Source organism: Zalophus californianus, chromosome X (assembly GCF_009762305.2).
Source record: "Zalophus californianus isolate mZalCal1 chromosome X, mZalCal1.pri.v2, whole genome shotgun sequence".
Lineage (NCBI taxonomy): Eukaryota > Metazoa > Chordata > Mammalia > Carnivora > Otariidae > Zalophus > Zalophus californianus.
In genome coordinates, this window is record NC_045612.1 from 59,796,271 (window position 1) to 59,819,863 (window position 23,593).

A 23,593-nucleotide genomic window follows, 5' to 3' on the forward strand; every position below is an offset into this window, starting at 1 on the left:
CTGTACCAACTTGCATTCCCACCAACAATGGAAGAAGGTTCCCCTTTCTACACAACCTCTCCAACATTTGTTGTTTCTTCCTTTGTCAATTTTTGTCATTCTATCAGATGTAAGGTAGTATCTCAATGTGGTTTTGATTTGAATTTCCCTGATGGCTAATGATGATGAACTTTTTTTCATGAGTCTGGTAGCCATTTGTATGTCTTCTTTGGAGAAGTGTCTGTTCAAGTTTTTGACTTGATTATTTGTTTTTTGGGTGTTGAGTTTGAGAAGTTCTTTATAGATCTTGGATACCAGCCCTTTATGTGTAGTGTCCTTTGCAAATATCTTCTCCCATTCTGTGGGCTGCCTCTTTGTATTGTTGACTGTTTCCATAGCTGTGCAGAAGCTTTTAATCTTGATAAAGTCCCAAAAGATCATTTTTGACTTTGTTTCACTAGCTTTTGGAGATGTATCTTGAAAGAAGTTGCTGTGGCCAATGTCAAAGAGGTTAATGCCTATGTTCTCCTCTAGGATTTTGATGGATTCCTATCTCAAATTGAGATCTTTCATCCATTTTGAGTTTATCTTTGTGTATGGTGTAAGAGAATGGTCGAGTTCCATTCTGTATATAGCTATCCAATTTTCCCAGCACCATTTACTGAAGAGACTGTCGTTTTTCCATTGCATATTTTTTCCTGTGTTGTTGAAGATTATTTGACCATAGACTTGAGGTTCCATATCTGGGCTTTCTTTTCTGTTCCATTAGTCTATATGTCTGTTTTTATGCCAGTACCATGCTGTCTTGCTGATCACTGCTTTGTACTATAACTTGAAAAAGGGCAATGTGATGCCCCCAACTTTGTTTTTCTTTTTCAACATTTCTTTGGTGATTCGGGGTCTTTTCTGATTCCATACAAATTTTAGGATTGTTTGTTCCAGCACTTTGACAAATGTCATTGGAATTTTGATAAGGGTGGCATTGAGGATATGGATTGCTCTGGGTAGCATAGATATTTTAACAATGTTTATTCTTCTGATCCATGAGCATGGAATGTTTTTCCATTTTTTGTGTCTTCTTCAATTTCTTTCATGAGTGTTCTGTAGTTCGTAGAGTATAGATCTTTTACCTCTTTGGTTAGGTTTATTCTGAGGTATCTTATGGTTTTTGGTGTTATTGTAAATGAAATCATTTCTCTAATTTCTCTTACTACAGTTGCATTGTGAGTGTATAAGAAGGCAACTGATTTCGGTGCATTGACTTTGTAACCTGCCACATTACTGAATTGCTCTATGAGTTCTAGTATTCTGGGGGTGGAGTCTTTTGGGTTTTCCATATAAAGTATCATGTCACCTGCGAAAAGAGAGATTTTGACTTGTTCTTTGCCAATTTGAATACCTTTTATTTCTTTTTGTTTTCTGAATGCTGTTGCTAGGACTTCTAGTACTATGTTGAGTAATAGTGGTGAGAGTGGGCATTCTTGACATGTCCCTGATCTTAAGGGAAAGGCTCTTAGCTTTTCCCCATTGAGGATGGCAACCCTGTGCCATTTTATGGGAGCACTTAGGCCCTTCACGTTCAGAGTGATTATTGAAAGATACGAATTTATTGTCATCATGTTGCTTGTGAAGACGTTGTTTTTTTAGATTGTCCCTGTAAATTTCTGTTGTCTATAACTTTTGGGATCTTTCTCCTTTTATAGAACCCCCTTTAATATTTCTTGCAGGGCCAGCTTAGTGGTCACACATTCTTTCAGTTTCTGCAGGTCTTGGAAGTTCTGCATCTCTCCATCCATTCTAAATGACAGCCTTGCCAGATAAAGTATTCTTGGTTGTATTTTCTTCTCGTTTACTACCCTGAATATGTCTTGCCAGGCCTTTCTGCCTTGCCAGGTCTCTGTGGATAGGTCTGACGTTATCCTGATGTTCCTCCTTCTGTATGTAAGGAATCTCTTCTCCCTAACTGCCCATAAGATGGTTTCCTTGGTTCTAAGATGTGCAAGTTTTACTATTAAATGCCAGGGTGTTGGCCTGTTTTCCTTGACCTTGGGAGGGGTCCTCTCTGCGTCTAGGACAGGAATGCTCATTTCATTCCCCAGATTAGGGAAGTTATCAGCTATAATTTGCTCAAATATATCTTCTAGTCCTCTCTCTCTCTCTCTCTCTCTCTCTCTCCTACCCCTCTGGTATTCCAATAATCTGACATTGGAACGTTTCGTAGTGTCACTTATTTCTCTGATTCTATTTTCATGGATTCTGAGTTGTTTTTCCCTGGCCTCCTCTTTTCCCTTTTTATCTATTAAATTGTCTTCCAGGTCACTAATTCGTTCTTCTGCTTCACTTACCCTAGGTTTTAGATTATCTAGATTAGATTGGATCTCATTGATAGCATTTTAAAATTCTGCCAATTCAGTTTTTATTTGTGCTCTTAAAGACTCTATGTTGCCATTAATTGATTTCTTCATTCTAGCTATTGTCTTCACAGTTTCTAGCCTGAATTCCATCTCTGACATCTTGGTTATATCTGAATCCTTTTTTACATATGTGGCATAAGTCATAATCTCTGAGTATTTCCTATTTTGAGGGTTCCTCCTTCTAGTCATTCTGTTTAGTGGTGGTGAGGGAATGTATAGAGTTCAAATTATTGACCACATCCCAAGCAAGGTGCACCTGTTTTCTAGAGAACTTAGGGTTGTTGGCCTCTTCCCCTCCCAGGCTCTCTTCTGGGGTAGGGACCTACTATGCTGTTACTCAGGCAACCCTGTTTGGGCAGAGTTGCCCTGCCCCCTGTGGTGTGGGATAGGCTCAGTAGGGACTGGTTTTGGGGGGCTTTTGTTCTCTGGCAGCTTTCCCTGGTGGCTTTATGCATCTCTTTTGAGAGTCAGAGCAGAAGAGACTGTTTCCAACCCTCTGCCTCAGAGCAGAGAGATTGCAGTCTGTTCTTCAATGAGCTCTCCAGGCCACACTATCTCCGTTTCTGTCTGTGCTGCTATAAACTGCAGCCACCTGTGTTGTGCACCTTTCAGCAGGGCTCCCAGCCCTCACCTCCAGGTCAGGACACGTCTCTGCCCATTGTGCTTCTAAAACCGCCAGATGCCCCCAGTTTGCACACGCGACCTCTCCCCTCTGGGTTTCCATCCAGGGAGCTGTCCTAAAGTCCTTTCCCGGCCACAACTGTTATGCGAGTCTGTGCCCCATCCCCAGCCCAGGAGGCTATTGCTCACTGATGGTGTAAGATCCTCACCACCAGGCTCCCTCCTGCTGTGGTTTATCCTCCAATATCTGCCCGTGAATCACAGCTCCCCGCTTTGTACCTCGAAACCAACCACCTGCGATATTCTGTTTGTAGAGATCCAGATCTATCTTCTTACATCTCAGGCTGATTTCATTGGTGTTCAGCTGGTAGATATCCAGCTCAATTCTGGGAACCAGTTGGAATAATGTCCCCTACTCTTCCACCATCTTTCCCTCCCCAACCCCCCAAGGCCTGGTGAATGATTTTTTTTTTTAATGAATTGTTGGATTCTGTTCGTTAGTATTTTATTGAGAATTTTTATGTCCATGTTCATCAGGCCCATAGTTCTCTTTTTTAGTGGAGTCTTTATCGAGTTTTGATATCAGGGTAATGTTGGCCTCATAGAATGAGTTTGGAAGTTTTCCATCCTTTTCTATTTTTTTGGAAGTGTCTGAGAAGAAGCGGTATTAACTCTTCTTTAAATGTTTGGTAGAATTTGCCTGTCTAGTGATACATTTGTATTTGTTGAGGCCAGTTTTGTGACCTAATATGTGACCTATTCTCGAGAATGTTCCATGTGGACCTGAAAAGAATGTGTATTCTGCTGCTTTAGGGTGGAATGTTCTGAATATATCTGTTAAGTTCCTCTGCTCCAGTGTGTCATTCAAAGCCATTTTCCTTGTTGATTTTCTGCTTAGATGATCTGTCCATTGATGTAAGTGGGGTGTTAGAGTCCCCTACAAGTATTGTATTGTTATCAATGAGTTTCTTTGTTTTTATTGATTCATATATTTGTGTGCTCCCAAGTTGGGGGCATAAATATTTATAATTGTTAGATCTTCTTGAGGGATTTTCACTTTCTTACATTATACTGCCCTTCATCTTGTTATAGTCTGGTTTAAAGTATAGTTTGTCTGATATAAGTATTCTACTCTGTCTTTCTTTTTACATCCATTTGTATGACAAATGTTTTTCCATCGCCTTACTTTCAATCTGTGGATGTCTTTAAGTCTGAAATGAGTCTCCTGTAGGCAGCATATAGATTGGTCTTTTATTTTATCCATTCTCACATCCTAGTCATTTGATGGTAGCATTTAGTCCATTTACATTCAGAGTAATTAGTGATAGGTATATATTTAGTGACAGTTTATTACTTGTTTTTGCATTGTTTCTGGACGTTTTCTCTGTTCCTTTCTAGTCTTTGGTCACTTTTGGTCTTTGCTTCCCACTCAAAGAGTCCTCTTTAATATTTCTTGTAGGGTTGGTTTAGTGGTCAGAAACTCCTTTAGTTTTTGTTTGGGAAACTATCTCTCCCATTGTCAATGATAGCGTGGATGGATAGAGTATTCTTGGTTTCAGATTTTTCCCATTCAACAGGTTGAATGCATCATGCCACTTTCTTCTGGCTTGCCAAGTTTCTGTTGATAAACATACAGCTAGTCTATCAGTCTTTGTTTGAAAGTTAAGGACTTCTTTTGTCTTGCTGCTTTTAAGATATTTTTCTTTATCACTATATTTTGCAAATTTAATTACAATATATCCTGGTGTGGATTTGTTTTTGTTGATTTTGATGGTTGTTCTTTATGCCTCCTGGATCTGGATGTCTGTTTCTTTCCCCAGATTAGGGATTTTTTCAGGAATTATTTCCTCAAATAAATTTTCTGTCCCTTTTTCTCTCTCTTCTTCTTCTGGGACTCTTATAATATAAATGCAAATACATTTGATGGAGTCACTGAGATTCCTAAGTCTGTTCTTGGGTTCCATAATTCTTTCTCTCTTTTGTTCAGCTTCTTTTTTCCCCATTATTTTGTCTTCTATATTACTAATTTGTTCCTCTGCTTCTTCCAGCCTGCTGTTCATTGCATCAAGCCTGTTTTGATTGCATTCTTCATTTCTGACTGATTCTTTTTTAACTCTTTTATCTCTGCAGTAAACAGCTCCCTGAAGTCTTCCATTTTTTTCTCAAGCCCATTGAGTATCCTTATGATTGTGCTTTAAATTCTCCATCAGACATATTACCTATATCAGTTTCACTTAGATCGTTAGCTATGGCCTTATCTTATTCTTTCATTTGACATGAATTCCTCTGTCTTGGCATTTTGTCTAAGTATCTGCCTTCTTCTCTGTGTTAGATAAGTCTGTTATGTTTCCTGCTCCTGAGACCATGGCTTTATCCAGAAGAGTTCTTTTAGTGTCCAGGCCCTGGAGCTTTAAGGAGTGTCTCCAGTGTGTGCTCCGTGTGCCCTGCTATTGTGTTTTGACTGTTCTGTCCTTCAAGATGGTCATCTGCAGAGGTTCTCCTTGCTTGCAGTGGGCAGGGTTTGGTCCGTGGCAAAAATGTGGTGAGTTTTAATTAGGTGTGTTCTGGTCTGCTTGTTAAATGAGACTTTATATTGCCTCCACTAGAATTGAAGCCACAAAGAACTCTCTGGTCAGGAGACATGTGTGGGCAGGGTTTTCTACTGGTCTTCTGGTGAGGGGGCCTACTGCACTGGGACTAAGGCAGGCTTGACTGAGGGGGAAGTCCCAACAGAGTGCAGGGGTGTGGAACTTGGTGTAAATAAGTTAGGTAGCTAGTGTGGGCCCTGCACTCCTTCCTGCATGTTCCTTTGTGTTTATGCTGTGGTGCAGGGGAGGGAAATGGCACCAGCCAGTTCCTTTGTCCCCAGAGAGGCATCTCCATAAACTCTGCCTTTCAGGAAACCACTCCAAGAAAAGTGAATAATCTCCTATCTGTGTGACCTAGTCGTTTTTCAGATCACTGTTTTTACACTGTCTGCTTCTGGGTAGTTTGCCTGCCTTCTCTCCAGCAGCAGTGCATTGCCATCTTGGCTCTATCCTACCAGGCTTGGCATCTAAGAGTGCAGAGAAGCCTCCAATTATATGGCTTTTAAAACCTCCAGGGAAATCCCACTTTCTAAAGGAAAATTCTGATACCTCCAGGTAAGGCAGGGTGACAGTCCTGGACTCTAGGAAAAAGTAAAAAGTAATTCTGTTAATAAAGCAAGAACACTTTAAAGATGTTACTATCTTTATTCTCCACAAGTTAATATCTTTAACTTAAGAATTATTTTTAAAATGTCAAATGTTCACACTGTCACTTTTCTCCTCTGAAGATTCATTCTCATGTAATCTTGTACTTAGTTTGAAGTGTATTGTTTTTAATATTTTATTCTATTTGCAGGGGACTTGTTTTCTTTTCTTTTTTAAAAAAAAGATTTTATTTATTTGACAGAGAAAGACACATTGAGAAAGGGAGCACAAGCAGGGGGAGTGGGAGAGGGAGAAGCAGGCTCCCCGCTGAGCAGGGAGCCCGATGTGGGGCTCGATCCCAGGACCCTGGGATCATGACCTGAGCTGAAGGCAGACACTTACATGACTGAGCCATCCAGGTGCCCCAATTTTTTTTCTTTCTTACACTGGGTGTCCTGACTACCTCCTCAACCACACTTTTACAATCCCAGCAAGCACTGTGTTCAAGGCATTAATTATCCTGCTTCTCTGTGTATCTGAAAAATGCTTGAATGGCTCTAACCTTGTATTTTATGATCTTCAGACTGTAGTGGGTGTTAGAATCAGCTGAGGAGCTTGATAATGTGTAGATTCCCAGTTATTGCCCACCCAGAAAATTCTTATTCAGCATGTTGGAATGGAATGCTGTAACATACATACCAGTTGATTCTAATGAGGAGGACCCAGGTTATACTTTTTGAGTTGTTGCCATATGAGCAGTGAGCTACATCAATACCAAGTATTCTAAAAAACCTTGTGAACTGTCTAAAGCTGACAATCAGTCTTATTTTTTCCTTACACCTGTGTTCTTTCACTGAACTATGTCAATATAGAAGAATTCATTGCTGTTGAGGATGTCCAGCTAGGTTGGAATGTATTTAAGGAAGCAGAGAACCAAGAGAAAGATGGAGCTAGAGCCATTTAAAACCCATTGCACCACAGTGATCCATAAGGTGCTTTGAAATACCTGGACCTAGGCTCTATAAGATTGACTGACCTGAAGACCAAGAAAATACATTTTTACATTTAAAGACTAACACTTCCTCCTTTAAATTTAAACAAAGTCTTGGAATGATAAAAAAAGCTTTAGCAAAAATATATCTAGAAAAGGTGAAATCAATAACCACTGATATAACAACATTTAGGACAAAATAATTAGCTACTTTCTTATATTAATATTAAACACAATAAATTGCTTCAATAAACAAATTATACTAGATCATTAAAAAAAGCTAAATAACATAGAGCAGTACTTTAAACCTGCAGTTAGTTAGGAAGTGGTGATAATGTGAGGCAAATTTGGACTTCATCAGCCTAGCTATAAATCTTGCAGAGCCTATAGCAAAAGTAAAGACAAATATTTTCTCTCTCTCAAGCTTCCATATACCTTCTGGAATCTGAGTTAGATTGATCATGGACTACTTTTATTTAAGAAGGTTTTTATTGTCTTTGTTGTTGTAGTTAGAGATTTTTAGCTCCATATAATTCTTGTAAAAATATTTTAAATTACAGCAATCCATTTCACTTCAAACAGTCTTGATAATTACATACATATGACAAAATGCCCAACTCTGCCTAGTACTGTGGGGGGGAAGAAAAACTATAAAAACACTTACTTTTCCTTATACTGGATTTTATCATTTACAAAATTCTATAACATCTACCATCTCATCTCAACTTCTTAGTCTCTCACCTCTAATTTATGAGTTAGGCAAAACAGACATTATCCCCATTTTACAGATAGGAAAAGGGAGATTATAAGAAGTGATAAAACTAGAGCCCAGTAATGCACATTAGGTGTTTGTTGCCAAAGATATTTGAGTTTTCTTAGGACTCTCAAGGTATCTGAAAATGAACACGTTTCCAGATCCTGGAGAATTAATCTCCTATGGTATGATTTCCAGCCAGCAGAAAAGACAGCTGGTACTGTATCAGAAACTGTTTTCAGATCACTCTACTTGGACTCAGAACCTTGCATGGCACTCCAACTTTGGTGCTCTTACGTTCTCCCCACCCATCGCCCAGTGCTGCTCTCCTACTGCCTTCCATTTGTTCAGTGCCCCTTTGTAGTATATATTTAGGTACCACTTGTTCTCTGAACCTTGTTTACTCCCTTTTCCTTCCTAATCAATATTTCTCTGGCTGGAGCTTATAACCCAGTCCCTCAAGGCACTTTGCTCCTTGATAATGACTCTCTCTCTATGGTGTTAATAAGTGTTAATGAACTCATGTATTACCCTCTCAGGGAATGTAATTTGCATTTTTAAAAGAGATTTTATTTATTTATTTGACGGAGAGAGAGACAGCGAGAGAGAGAACACAAGCAGAGGGAGCGGGAGAGGGAGAAGCAGGCTTGCTACGGAGCAGGGAGCCCAATGCAGGGCTCGATCCCAGGACCCTGAGGTCCTGACCTGAGCCCAAGACAGACGCTTAATGACTGAGCCACCCAAGCGCCCCTGTAATTTGCATTTTAACTGGGATTTTTTTGTGAACTGTGCTTCATCCTGTTCAGGTTACCCCCCTGGACAAAATCTTCAAAGGCTCTCCGCTGTCAATCAAATTAATTTCAAACGCCTCATCCCTGAGGTATAAAGCCCCACCCCATAATTTGATACCAATTTAAGCTTTCTAGCCAATCATTACCAGAAATCTATCCTGTGTATCCAGCAAAATGGACAACTTCCTTTGCCCCAAATATTTACACAGCACATGTTAACCTCTCCTCTCCATAAATGTTTCTTTAACCCCTCCCCAAGCCACACTTTAGCATTTAAACCATTATCGGCTAACCTTTGAAGAACTTTAGATAAATTGTTGGGGGAAGTGGGGGAAAAATTGAAACAAGCGGCAAAATGAGGATTACTCACAGAATTAGAAAGATGGGAGGGTTCTAGCGATGTCTTGCCAACCTCAGACTTTTGCCTAAGATTATGCCTGAAAATTGATGTCTATTGGTTACCAATTAGGGAGCTTTGATTTAGATTCAGCCTAGCCTGAGAAAATGGCCCCATGGGTACCAGGGACTCAGGAATACCAAGAATATCCCAGAGAAAGGAAAATTGAGGCCTAGAGAAGAAGTGACATGCCCAAAGTCATATAGCTAATAAAGCGGCAAAACTGGGATTTGTCTCACAGTTTACTTTCCTTGAAGCTCCCAATAGGAAGAACTTTGCCCTGTAAATATATGCCTTGTCTGTGTACCAACAGTCTTTGCTCATGTCACCACCACACCTATCCAGTTTTTGCCTCTGCCCCAGAATTCACCTTATAATTCTATGTAATATGATCCTTGATCATTCTACTGGCAATAATTATCTAAACATGATGGCACTGTCTATTCTCCCTCACATGTAGCAAGTTCTACTTAAACTACTTCCCAGATTAGAAGACAGTGCCACTTAAAAGTTGTTCATTTGTTTCTTTAGTGCATCTAAGCTTTTACTAAGTCAAATTTTTATTTTCTGATCTTGCTTTCTAGGTCCTGGTGAAGCTGTCAAGTTCTAGGGAATATCATGTAGTAATGGAGAATACCTGAAATGGAGTAACATATCTTACCTCTGTCTTCCAATGTACCTTTTTCCTTTGCTTTTCAGAATGGGGATTGATGACTGTAATAATCACATAACTATCAGTTGTGAATGTGAGACTATACAAGGAATATTTGATGAACAGCCGATATAAAAGAATATATATAATTAGAAACAGTTAAAAAAAATTAAAAACAGTAGGATTTTGGAGTCACAAATTGTTAAGCTTTATGTTTCAGTTTTAGACAATAACTATTGATTCTTTGCCTTGAAAGATGAGGAAAATAACACTGTTATATTTCCTATACTCTTTTTTACCACCTCTTGATTTTTATGATATATGTATATGTTCTGTTCCATAACAATAACCCTTCAGTTTTTTCTTAAGTATATGGTTAAATAGAATAAGTGTTCACTGCTAGGACTTTTTCTACAGCTTCTCCATTCTTCTTTCAGCTGACCATTCATTATTCAGTATTTTAAAAAATATTTATTTATTTATTTATTTACTTATTTATTTGAGAGAGAGACTCCTCAAGCCGACTCCCTGCTGAGTGCAGAGCCAGATGTGGGGTTCCATCCCATGACCCATGAGGTCATGACTTGAGCCAAAACCAAGAGTTTGACGCTCAACCAACTGAGACACCCAAGCACCCCATTCGGTAGTTTTTTTTTTAAATAAGGTATTTTATCATTCAGTAGTTCCCCCTCAAAATCTACTCATGCTTATATATTCCGAGTTCTGTCATGCTTTATTATATATGCCTCTAATAAATTGGCATTTGATCTAAAACTTGACTGGTATTCTTAGATCATACTCTCTTTTGGAACATTATACACATTTCATCAATTGTCTTCTGATGTTAGCAGTATCTTCAGAGAAGTATGCTAACAGTTTTTCCCCTTGTGTACATGACTTGCCTTGTGTGCCTAGTTGCCTTCTTTATCTTTGAAGTTTAATAATGTAATCAAGATATGACTTGTTTTCAGTCAATATCTACCAGATTAACCTTGAACACAGAGTATAGTCTTTACTTTTGCACATTTAGTTTTTCCATTATTTCAGGGAAATTTCATGCTGTTTTATCTTCTAATACTTTTTTCTTTTTCATTGTAGAATTAAAGTTATTCTATTTCAGCGTTATCTTTATTAGGTTCTTTGTTCTCTATCTCGATTATATTCTATCTAGTTAGTTTACTTTCTATGTCTTTATCCTTTGAATTCATTGTTATTATTCCAGAAGTTTCCTCTATTTTATTAATTTGGTTTTCAGGAATTCTACTGAGTTCTGTGCTCTTTATACTACTTCTTAAGTGATGTTTTGGGGTCTTAATTAATTTTGGTAAGTCTGTACAGATACCTGCTCAAGTACTTGTGTATATAATTCTAGGAGTGGAATTGCTAGGTCGTACATCAACCAAGAATCTTATGTCCAGAAAAACTATTCTTCAAAAACAGAGCAGAAATTAAAACATTCTCAGATAAACAAAAGCTAAAGGAGTTTGCTTCTAGTAAACTTTCCCTATAAGAAATGCTAAAGGGAGTCCTTTAGGCTAAAATGAAAAGAAACTATATGGTAACTCAAAGTAATATGCAGAAATAAAGATCTCTGGTAAAGGTAACTAAATAGGTGAACATAAAAGCTACTACCATCAGGACCCTTCAGGGAAGATGGTGGAGTAGGAGGCACCTGAGCACACCTTGTGCCATGGGCACATTTAGATAACAGCTACATTTGTGAAACTAACTCTGAAAATGACCTGAAGACTGTCAGAACAGACTTTCCACAGCTAATCATAGATAGGAGGCCATATTGAAAAGGGTAGGGTTGGGGAGATGCAATTGAGAATCAAACATTACCAAGACTAACCACAAATGGAATGGACACCACAAGCACAGATAAGTGAGAGGATCATATCCCACACCAGGCACTGCGGGCATGGGGTACCTGCACTGGGAAGATGAGTCCCCATAACATTTGGCTTTGAAAACCAGTGGGGCTCAACTTTGTGAATTTTTATAGTCAGCAGGGCTCAACTCTGGGTACTTTAAAAATCAGTAGGCTTGGCTCTGGGAAAGTCCAAGGGCAATAGGAAACAGTCCTTGCCCTTAGAGAGTCAACATAACAAATAACTCAGCCAAGATCCAGTATATAAACAGCAGAATGAAAAGCACCTAGGGTATATGTGAAGGATATTTTTCTACTAATCTTAGAACATACACTGGAGAGGCTTTTTTAACAGACGTCTACAAAAATAGAAGAGCTGGTAAGTATCAATTCTACCCCCTCCCCACCCAGTCTAGATATGCAAACACTTGCAGGAACCAGTGCAATACTTTCTACCTATCTTGCTAGTACTCCATGCCCTACACCGTTGATCTTCTGCAGCTCAGTCCCACTCACACTGCCCCACCTTTTAAATCAACTCCTAGCCTGAAACACCTTGTAAGCAACCCCTACAGAGACCTGCATCACTCCAAAGTAACTCCTACCCTGGAGGGAGGGGAATATAACCACACCCACCAGTGGGCCCACAGTCCCAGCAGTTGAACCATACAGCTGGCAGCATAAAGAGAGTGCCCTGTCAAACAGTGTGACTACAGCCCCAATAGACAAATGGAGGGGTAGGCATTTTGTCTGACTATTGGCCGCACCCACCAATGAAACATTTTCAGGGAACAGGGAGATTACCCAGCAGTTCAGTGCAACTACAGACTTAGTGGACTGATTGAGGGCAAGCATCCAGTTTGATTGCTGACACTGCCCAAATACAAGCCTGTGGCAGCCCTAGACAGGCCCTGTAACAGCACAGGAATAAAACCCTGTTTGTGCACCCACAACAAGTAAAGGGACATTGCAACTAACTAGACTGAAGGTAAATGCAGCTCAGCCACAACAGCAAGGCACACTACCATAAGAAAATCCCTTAAGCACCTGTTTCTGATGAACAGAGGGCATTTCCAATGAGGCATCAAGGCCACTATTTTCATGATCAGGAGACATATCTGACTTTCCTAATACATAGAAACAAACAAAGAGACAAAATGAGGAGACAGAAGAATATATCTCAAAATAAAGAACAGAAAAAAGCCACCATAAAAGAGCTGAATGGAACAGAGATAAGCAATATGCCTGATGAAGAATTCAAAGTAATGGTCATTAAGACACCCACTGGACTGGAGAAAAGAGTGGAGGATCTCAGTGAAGTCTTCAACAAAGAGAGAAAATATGAAAAAGAACCGGTCAGAGATTAAGAACTCAGTATCTGACATAAAAAGTACACTAGGGAATCAAAAGCTGATTAGAGGATGCAGAAGAATGAATCAGCGATCTAGAAGACAGGGTAATGAAAAACAATGAAGAGGAACATCAAAAAGGAAAAGGAATAATAAAAAAAATGAAATAGTTTAAGGAAACACAGAGACATCTTCAAGGATAATAACATTCACATTATAGGAATTCTAGGAGGAGAAGGGAGAGGGAAGGGAGTAGAAAATATATTTGAAGAAATAATAACTAAAAACTTCCCTAATTTGGGAAAAGAAATAGACATCTGGATCTAGAAGGCACAGCGATTCTCCAAAAAAATTAACCCGAGGCCTACAGAAAGACATATAAGGATTAAAATGTCGACTAGTAGTGATAAAGAGAGAACTTTAAAAGCAGCAAGAGAAAAGAAAACAGTTACATTCAAAGGAAAGACAATAAGCCTATCAGTTGATTTTTTTTCAGCAGAGACTTTGCAGGCCAGAAGGGAGTGGCATAATATATTCAAAATGCGGAAAGGAAAAACCTGCAGCCAAAAATACTCTACCCAGCAACGTTAACATTCAGAACAGAAGAAGAGATAGAGTTTCCCAGACAAACTAAATTTAAAGGAGTTCATCACCACCAAACCAGCTTTATCAAAACATCAAAGGGAATTTTTTAAGTGGACAAAAGAGTCCATAATCAGGAGTAAGAAAATGAGGAAACAACAAATTCCACAAGTAAATGCAAGCATATACTAAATATACTAAGCTAATCACATATAAAACTAGTATCAAGATTAAAGCACAAAAGCATTAAAATCAAATATATCTCCAAATATCAGCCAAAGTGTTCACAATATAAAAGGATGTAAAAAATAGGACATCATATACATAAAATGTGTGTGGGAGCCAGTAGTAAAAATTTAGTGCTTTTAGAATGAGTTAAAACTGAAGCCACCATAAACTTAATGTAGACCACTATACACATAAGATGTTATATATGGATGGTAACCACAAATCAAAAGCTATAATATATACACAAAAATAAAAAGAAATGAATCTAAGCAAAACACTAAAGAAAGCTATCAAATCACAAGGAAAGAGAGCAAGAGAAGAAGGAACAGAAATGAACTACAAAAACAACTGTAAAACAAGTAACAAAATGGCAATAATTACATGCCTGTCAATAATTACTTTAAATGGAATTGGACTAAATGCTCCAATAATAAAAAAAACATAGGGTGACTAAATGGGTAAAACTAATATCTCTTTATTTGTGGCCTACAAGAGACTCAATTTAGACCTAAGGACACATATAGATTGAAAGTGAAGGGATGGATAAACATTACCATCCAAATGGAAGAAAAAAATAAAGCTAGTGTAGCAATATTATATCAGACAAAATAGACCTTAAAACAAAGACTAACAAGAGACAAAGAAGGATACTACATAATGTTAAAGGGAACAATCCAACAATAAGAAATAACAATTTTAAATATTTATGCACCTAACATGGGAGCATCTTAATACATATAGCAACTATTAACAGACATAAAGGAAGAAATTAACAGGAATATAATAATATAATAAATAAGGGACTTTAACACCCCACTTACTTCCAAGGAAAATCATCTAGACACAAAATTAACAAGGAACTAGTATGCTTTGAATAATACATTAGACCAGATGGACATAACAGATATACATATAGAACATTCCATTAAAAAATAAAAGCAGAATACACATTCTTTTAAAGTGTACATGGCACATTCTCTAGGACAGATCATATGTTCAGTCACAAATTAAGCTTCAGTAAACTCAAGAAAATTGTAATCATATCATGTATTTTTCCTAAACACAACTGTATGAAGCTAATCAGTCACAAGAAAAAGAAATCTGGTAAGAACACAAATACATGAATAAAAAGTATCATGCTACTAAACAATGACTGGGTCAACCAAGACATTACAGAGAAAATAAAAAAATATGGGTGTCTGAGTACCTCAGTCAGTTAAGCGTCTGCCTTTGGCTCAGGTCATGATCCCAGGATCCTGGGATCAATTCCCTCATTGAGTTCCTTGCTCAGCGGGGAGCCTGCTTCTCCCTCTACTTGATATTCCCCCTGCTTGTGCTCTCTCTCTGACAAATAAATAAATAAAATCTTTTAAAAAAAAGAAAATAAAAAAATATATAGACATAAATGAAAGTGAAAATAAAATGGTCCAAAACCATTGGGATGAAGCAAAAGTTCTTCAAGAGGGAAGTTTATAGCAATACAAGCCTACTTCAAGAAGCAAGAAAAATCATAAATTAAAAGCCTAATACTACAACTAAAGGAGCCAGAAGAACAGAGCACAAATCCAGTAGAAGGGAGGACATGATAATGATTAGAACAGAAATAAAAGAAATAGAGACCAAAAAAAAAAAAACCCAGAGAAAATCAATGAAAGATGATTCTTTGAAAAGATACACAAAATTGATAAATGTTTAGACTCAAAAAGAAAAAAAATGAAAGAACTCAAAAAAATTGAAATCAGAAATGAAGGAGAAGAAATAACAACTGACACCAAAAAAAAATTTAAAAAGATTATGAGACTATTATGAAGCATTATATGCCACCAAATTGGACAACCTAGAAGAAATGGATAAATTCCTAGAAACATATAACCTTCCAAAACTGAATCTGGAAGAAATAGAAAATTTAAACATACTGATTACTAGCAATGGAATTGAATTGGTAATCAAAAATCTTCCAATAAACAAGTACAAGACTAGATGGATTCTCATGAATTCTACCAAACATTTAAAAAGGGTTAATAGTTATTCTTCTCAAACTATTCCAAAAAAATAGAAAAGGAAGGAAATCATCCAGAATTATTTTACAAGGCCAGATTTACCTTAATACCAAAACCAGATTAAGACACTACAAAAAAGAAAAAAAAAAACCTACAGGACAATATGTCTAATGCAAAAATGATCAACAAAATATTAGCACACTGCATCCAACAATACATTAAAAATTCACATATTATAAGGACGTAAGCATCTGACTCTTGGTTTTGGGAGGGCTGTGAGATCTAGCCCTTCGTCAGGCTCCACACTCAATAAGAAGTCTGCTTGGGATTCTCTCTCTCCCTCTCCCTCTCCCTCTGCCCCTCCTCCTGCTTTCACACATGCATGTGTTCGCTCATTCTTTCTCTCTCTTTCTAAAAATACGTAATTCTTTTTAAAAATTCACTCATCACAAAGTGGCATTTATTCCAGGTATGCAAGCACTGATCAATATTCATAAATCAATCAATGTGATACATCACCTTAAAAAGAGAAAGGATAAAAACTATATGACTATTTCAATAGATGCATTTGATGAAGTATAAGATCCATTCATGATAAAAACTCTCTACAAAGTAGGTATAGAAGGAACATAACTCAACATAAGAATGGCCATATATAAAGATCCTACAGCTAGCATCATATTTAATGGTAAAAAATTGAGAGATTTTTCTCTAAGATCAGGAGCAAGACAAGGATTTCCATTGTCAACACTTTATTCACCATAATACTGGAAGTTCTAGCCACAGCAATCAGACAGGAAAATGAAATAAAAGGCATCCAAATTGGTAAGGAAGAAGTAAAACTTTCTTTGCAGAAGACATGAAACTATATACAGAAAACCCTAAGAGTGGAGACTTAAGAAGGTAGAGTAGTAAGAGGACCTTATGCTTGCCTTATCCTTCAAACACAGCTAGATAAATATAAAATCATTCTGAACACCCAGGAAATCAATCTGAGGACTGAGAGAACAAACTACACAACTAGAGGAAGAAAAAAGGCCACACTGTAGAAGGGAGGAGGCACAGAGACATGATTTGGGGGAGAAAAGAATTACTGGTGCTATGGAAGGGAGGGAGCCCCAATCAGGGAAAGGGAGAGGGAGGGAGAGAGAAAGAGAGAGAGAGGCGCAAGGTGCAGGGCATTGCATAAGAAAAACAATCCCCTAAAATGATTGGGAAAATGAGAGGGGCTGATTATTGCAAGCTTTTACAAGCAGTAAAGCTCAAAGTCTGAAGTTTTAGAAGTCTGCACCATTGCTGGGGTGGAGCCTGGCAAGGAGAAATGTGTTCTTGTGGAAAAGGAGTGCAGAAGCCTGGGACACCACAGCATGGTCTGAGGATGCCATGGGTCACACTGGGAGAGACAGTTCCCCTTCTTGGGGTGCATTTAGGAAAGGTGACACTGCCTATCCAGGGACAAAAGAGTTGGTGGTGGTTGCCATTGAGCTGCCCTGTTCATTAGCATAGGAACAGAGGCAGCCCCAGCTGAAAGCAGCTAACCTGCACACAGGTTTTTTTTCCACTTTACAATAAACTCCAAGACCCTGCACATTCCTGTGACTGTCTTTCTGGAACAAACCCCACACCAACCACAGCTAGGCGAGACCCTCCCCACTGAGGTTCAGTGTGGGTGGGTCTACGCCATACTAGATCCCTAAAATTGAGTTTTGAAACCCAGCGGGTGCACGTGAGATAACATACAGAAACACTGCACTGCCTGGGGGTCAGACACAGACAGGGTGAAGGAAGGGATGCCTGGGACAAATGAGGGGAGATTCTTCACTCTTCTGTGAGGGCTTTCTGAACAGTGGCTGATGAGAACTCTCCTCTCCTGGGACAAGATAGCCAGCTGAAGCCACCTTTGCCACTGCCCATTAGCAAGGATGGACTTCAGTGAACAGTACAGTGCCCATAGTGGAGACTTGAACCACTTACACCAAGCTCCACCCCCTGTGCTCTGTAGGTGATTGTTTTTACTAGGCAAGTGTTCCTGAGACTCAGAGGAGCAGCAGGCCCCTCTCCCAGATGACCACCACAAACCCCCCACACGCACTGTCTATTGACCATAGAATGTTACAAAGCTTCACCTCTAGGGGAAATAGGATCTAGCTTTTTTTAAACAAGCAGACCAAAACACACTTAGTTAAAAATCACCACGCAGTGGATAGGGTCCAAATGCTCCCCACTGTAGGCAAGCAGAAACTCTGAGTGTACACAGCATATACCCGAAAAACACTTCCTGAAGAGCCAGGCCCTGGACAGTATATCACCTCTTCTTAAAAAAGCCATTACTCTCAGGAGCAGGAAACATAACAGGCTTTCCTAACACAGAAGATGGAACCCTAGACAAAATGCCAAGATGGAAGAATTAATACCAAATGAAAGAACAAGCAGAGGTCATTGCCAGAGATCTAATCAAAACAGATATAAGTAACATGTCCAAAACAAGATTTAAAACAACAATCAGAGGAGGAGCAAGATAGCAGAGGAGTAGAAGACCTAAATTTCGTCTGGTCCCATGAATTCAGCTAAATAGTTATCAAACCATTCAGAACACCTACAAACTCAACAGAAGATGGAAGAAAAGAATAGCAGTAATTCTATGAACAGAAAAGCAACCACTTTCTGGAAGGTAGGACATGCGGAGAAATGAATCCGAGGCGATAATACTGGAAGATAGACCGCGGGGGAGGGAGCCTCCATCAGCTGGCTACTGGCAAGTGATAGAGCAGCAGAGCACAAAATCGGAACTTTTAGAAGTCAGCTCTGCTGAGGGAGGTTGCTCCAGTGGGTAAGCAGGGGATGGAACCCTCGCTGGGACAGTGTGGTCTCAGGACCCTCGGGTCACAGAAAGACTGGGGATGCCTGAGTGCGGCAGAGCTCTCAGGTATTGGAGTGGGGAAGCTGGCCGCAAAGAGTGAGCTGAGGAGTGGGCTCTCAGCTCGGGGTTGCCATACACTGTGATCCATGGCACAGTTGGGCCACTACTCTTCAAGCAGGGACCCAACAAGCGACAGGTCTGGGGAGACTCACCTTCCTCCCCCGGAGGAAGGCACAGGAGCACACTACAGGAATCTGCTGTGTTTGGAGACTCCAAACAAGGTCATGTGCCAGAGATAGAAACACTTGGTCACAGGCCGGGTAAGCATGGAGTGCAGCCAGAAGACCAGGCAGACAAGAATGATTGACTGCTTTTCTCTAAGGGCTCACTGTGGAGTGGGGACCCAAGCTCTCGGCTGCTTTGGGGCTAGAGAATAGGAGGCCACCATTTTCAGTCTGGTCCTCTAAAGCTATATGGAAAGCTTTCAGGGAACAAAAGTTACCAAGAGCAAACCCGGGCAGATTACTTAGCCCGGCCCCTGGCAAGGGCCGTGCAATTCTGCCTCAAGCAAAGGCATTTGAGAATCACTGCAACAGGCCCCTCCCCCAGAAGATCAGCAAGAACATCCAGCTAATACCAAGTTTACCAATCAATGAGAACTGCAAAACTCCAGCACTAGGGGAATATAGCACATAGAATTCATGGCTTTTCCCCCATGATTCTTTAGTCTTTCAAAGTTAATTTTTTAAATTTTCTTTATTTTTTCTTTTTGTATTTTTTTTTACTCTTTCTTCTTTCCTTTTTCAACCAACATCTTATTTTAAAATTCCTTTCTTAAAATCTTTTTTAATTTTCAATTTTACAGTCATATTCTATCCCTTCATTGTATTTGACCTTATTTTGTGTATATGTGTATGTGTATATATATATACATATATATGTGTATATATATATATATATATATACACATATATATATCAGTTTTTCTTTATTTAAAATTTTGGGAGGCAGTTTTTTTCTAACAGACCAGAATACACCCAAAATCAAGGTTGTGGCTCTGTTCTATTCACCAGCCTGATCATATTCCTTTTTTTTTTCCTTTCTACCCTCCCCCCCTCTTTTAGCAATTTGTTCTCTCATTCATCTATTCTCCTCTGGACAATATGACAAGATGGAAAAATTCACCTCAAAAAAAAAAAAAAAAAAAGAACAAGAGGCAGTACCAACTGCCAGGGACCTAATCAATAGGGACATTAGTAAGATGTCAGAACTAGAGTTCAGAATGACGATTATAAAGATACTAGCGGGGCTTGAAAAAAACATAGAAGATACTGTAGACTCTCTTTCTGGAGAAATAAAAGAACTAAAATCTAACCAAGTCGAAATCAAAAAGGCTATTAATGAGGTGCAATAAGAAATGGAGGATCCAACTGTAAGGATAAATGAGGCAGAAGAGAGAATTAGTGATACAGAAGACCAAATGATGAAGAATAAAGAAGCTGAGAAAAAGAGAGATAAACAATTACTGGATCACAAGGGGAGAATCTGAAAGATAAGTGATAATATAAGATGAAAAAATATCACAAGAATTGGGATCCCAGAAGAAAAGAGAGAGGGGCAGAAGGTGTATTGGAGCAAATTATAGCAGAGAACTTTCCTAATCTATGGAAGGTAACAGACATCAAAATCTAGGAGGCACAGAGAACCCCCCTAAAATCAATAAAAATAGGTCAACACCCCGACATCTAATAGTAAAACTCACAATTCTCAGAGACAAAGAGAAAATCCTGAAAGCAGCTCAGGACAAGACATCTGTAATCTACAGCGGTAGAAACATTAGAATGGCAGCACACCTATCCACAGAGACCTGGCAGGCCAGAAAGGACTGGCATGATATATTCAGAGCACTAAATGAGAAAAATATGCAGCCAAGAATACTATATCCAGCTAGGCTGTCATTGAAAATAGAAGGAGAGTTAAAAAGTTTCCAGGACAAACAAAAACTAAAGGAATTTGCGAACACCAAACCAGCCCTATAAGAAATATTGAAAGTGGTCCTCTAAGCAAAGAGAGAGCCTAAAAGTAACATAGACCAGAAAAGAACAGAAACAAGATACAGTAACAGTCACTTTACAGGCAATACAGTGGCACTAAATTCATATTTTTTAATAGTTACCTTGAATGTAAATAACCTAAATGCCCTAATCAAAAGACACAGGGTATCTCTGCTAGGCAGAGAGCCTGCTTCTCCCTCTGCCTCTGCCTCTCTCTCTTTCTCTCTGACCTTCATGAATAAATAAATAAAACATTTTAAAAAATAATGCAATAATAATAGGGGACTTTAACACACCCCACACTGAAATGGACAGATCATCTAAGCAAAAGGTCGACAAAGATATAAAGCCTGTATATGACACACTGGACCAGATGGACTTCATAGATATATTCAGAACATTCCATTCCAAAGCAACAGAATACACATTTTTCTCTAGTACACATGAAATATTCTCCAGAATAGACCACATCCTGGGTCACAAATCAGGTCTCAAATCAGGTCAGAAAAGTTGGAAAGAACTCAAATACATGGAGGCTAAAGAGCATCCTACTAAAGAATGAATGGGTCAATGAGGAAATTAAAGAAGAATTTTAAAAATTCATAGAAAGAAAGGAAAATGGAAACACAACCGTTCAAAATCTTTGGAATGTAGTAAAGGTGGTACTAAGAGAAAAGTATATAGCAATACAAACCTTTCTCAAGAAACAAGAAAGGTCTCAAATACACAACCTAACCCTACACCTAAAGGAGCTGGAGAAAGAACAGAAAATAAAGCCTAAGCGCATCAGGAGAAGAGAAATAATAAAGATCAGAGCAGAAATCAATGAAATAGAAACCAAAAGAACAGTAGAACAGATCAATGAAACTAAGAGCTGGTTCTCTGAAAGCATTAATAAGAATGAGAAACCCCTGGCTAGACTTATCAAAAAGAAAAGAGAAAGGACCCAAATAAATAAAATCATGAATGAAAGAGGAGAGATCACAACCAACAGCAAAGAAATACAAACATTTATAAGAACATATTATGAGCAACTATATGCCAGCAAATTAGATAATCTGGAAGAAATGATGCATTCCTAGAGATGTATAAACTACCAAAACTGAACCAGGAAGAAATAGTAAAACTGAACAGACCCATAACCAGTAAGGAAATTAAAGCAGTAAACAAAAATCTCCCAAAACACAATAGCCCAGGGCCAGATGGCTTCCCAGGGGAATTCTATCAAACATTTAAAGAAAAATTAATATGTATTCTTCTGAAACTGTGTCAAAAAATAGAAATGGAATGAAAACTTCTGAACTCATTTTATGAGGCCAGCATTACCTTGATCCCCAAACCAGGCAAAGACCCCATCAAAAAGGAGAATTACCGACCAATATCCCAATGAACATGATAGAAAAATTCTCACCAAAATATTAGCCAATAGGATTCAACAGTACATTAAAAGGATTATCCACCACGACAAAGAAGAATTTATCCTTGGGCTGCAAGGTTGGTTCAACAACAGCAAATCAATCAATGTGATACACTACATTAATAAAAGAATGAATAAGAACCATTTGATACTCGCAATAGATGCAGGAAAAAGCATTTGACAAAATGTAACATCCTCTCTTGATCAAAATTCTTCAGAGTATAGGGATAGAGGGTACATACCTCAATATCATAAAAGCCATCTGTGAAAAACCCACAGTGAATATAATTCTGAATGGGGAAAAACTGAGAGCTTTTCCCCTAAGGTCAGGAACACAGCAGGGATGTTCACTATCACCACTGCTATTCAACTTAGTACTAGAAGTCCTAGCCAGAGCAATCAGACAACAAAAAGAAATAAAAGGCATCCAAATCAGTGAAGAAGTCAAACTCTCACTCTTTGCAGATGATATGATACTTTATGTGGAAATCCCAAAAAACTCCACCCCAAAACTGCTAGAACTCATACAGGAATTCAGTAAAGTGGCAGGATATAAAATCAATGCGCAGAAATCAGTTGCATGTTTGGGCGCCTGGGTGGCTCAGTTGATTAAGCGACTGCCTTTGGCTCAGGTCATGATCCTGGAGTCCTGGGATCGAGTCCCACATCGGGCTCCCTGCTCGGCAGGGAGTCTGCTGCTCCCTCTGACCCTCTTCCCTCTTGTGCTCTCTCTCATTCTCTCTCTCTCAAATAAATAAATAAATAAAAATCTTTAAAAAAAAATCAGTTGCATGTTTATACACCAACAACAAGACAGAAGAAAGAGAAAGGGGCTGATCCCATTTACAGTTGCACCCCAAACCATAACATACCAGAATAAGTCTAACCAAAGAGGCAAAGGATCTGTACTCAGAAAACTATAGAATAGTCACAAAAGAAATTGCAGAAGACAATGAAATGGAAAAACCTTCCATGCTCATGGATTGGAAGAACAAATATTGTGAAAATGTCTGTTACCTTGAGCCATCTACACATTTAATGCAATCCCTACCAAAATCCATCAACTTTTTTCAAAGAAATGGAACAAATAATCCTAAAATTTGTGTGGAAACAGAAAAGACCCCAAATAGCCAGAGGAATCTTGAAAACATAAAGCAAAGCTGGTGGCATCACAATTCCGGACTTCAAGCTCTATTACAAAGCTGTCATCATCAAGACAGTATGGTACTGGCACAAAAACAGACACATAGATCAATGGAACAGAATAGAGAGCTCATAAATGGACCCTCAACTCTACGGTCAACTAATCTTTGACAAAGCAGGAGATAATATCCAATGGACAAAAGACAGTCTCTTCAATAAATGGTGCTGGAAAAATTGGACAGCCACATGTTGAAGAATGAAACTGGACCAATTGCTCACACCATACACAAAGAAAAACTCAAAATGGATGAAAGACCT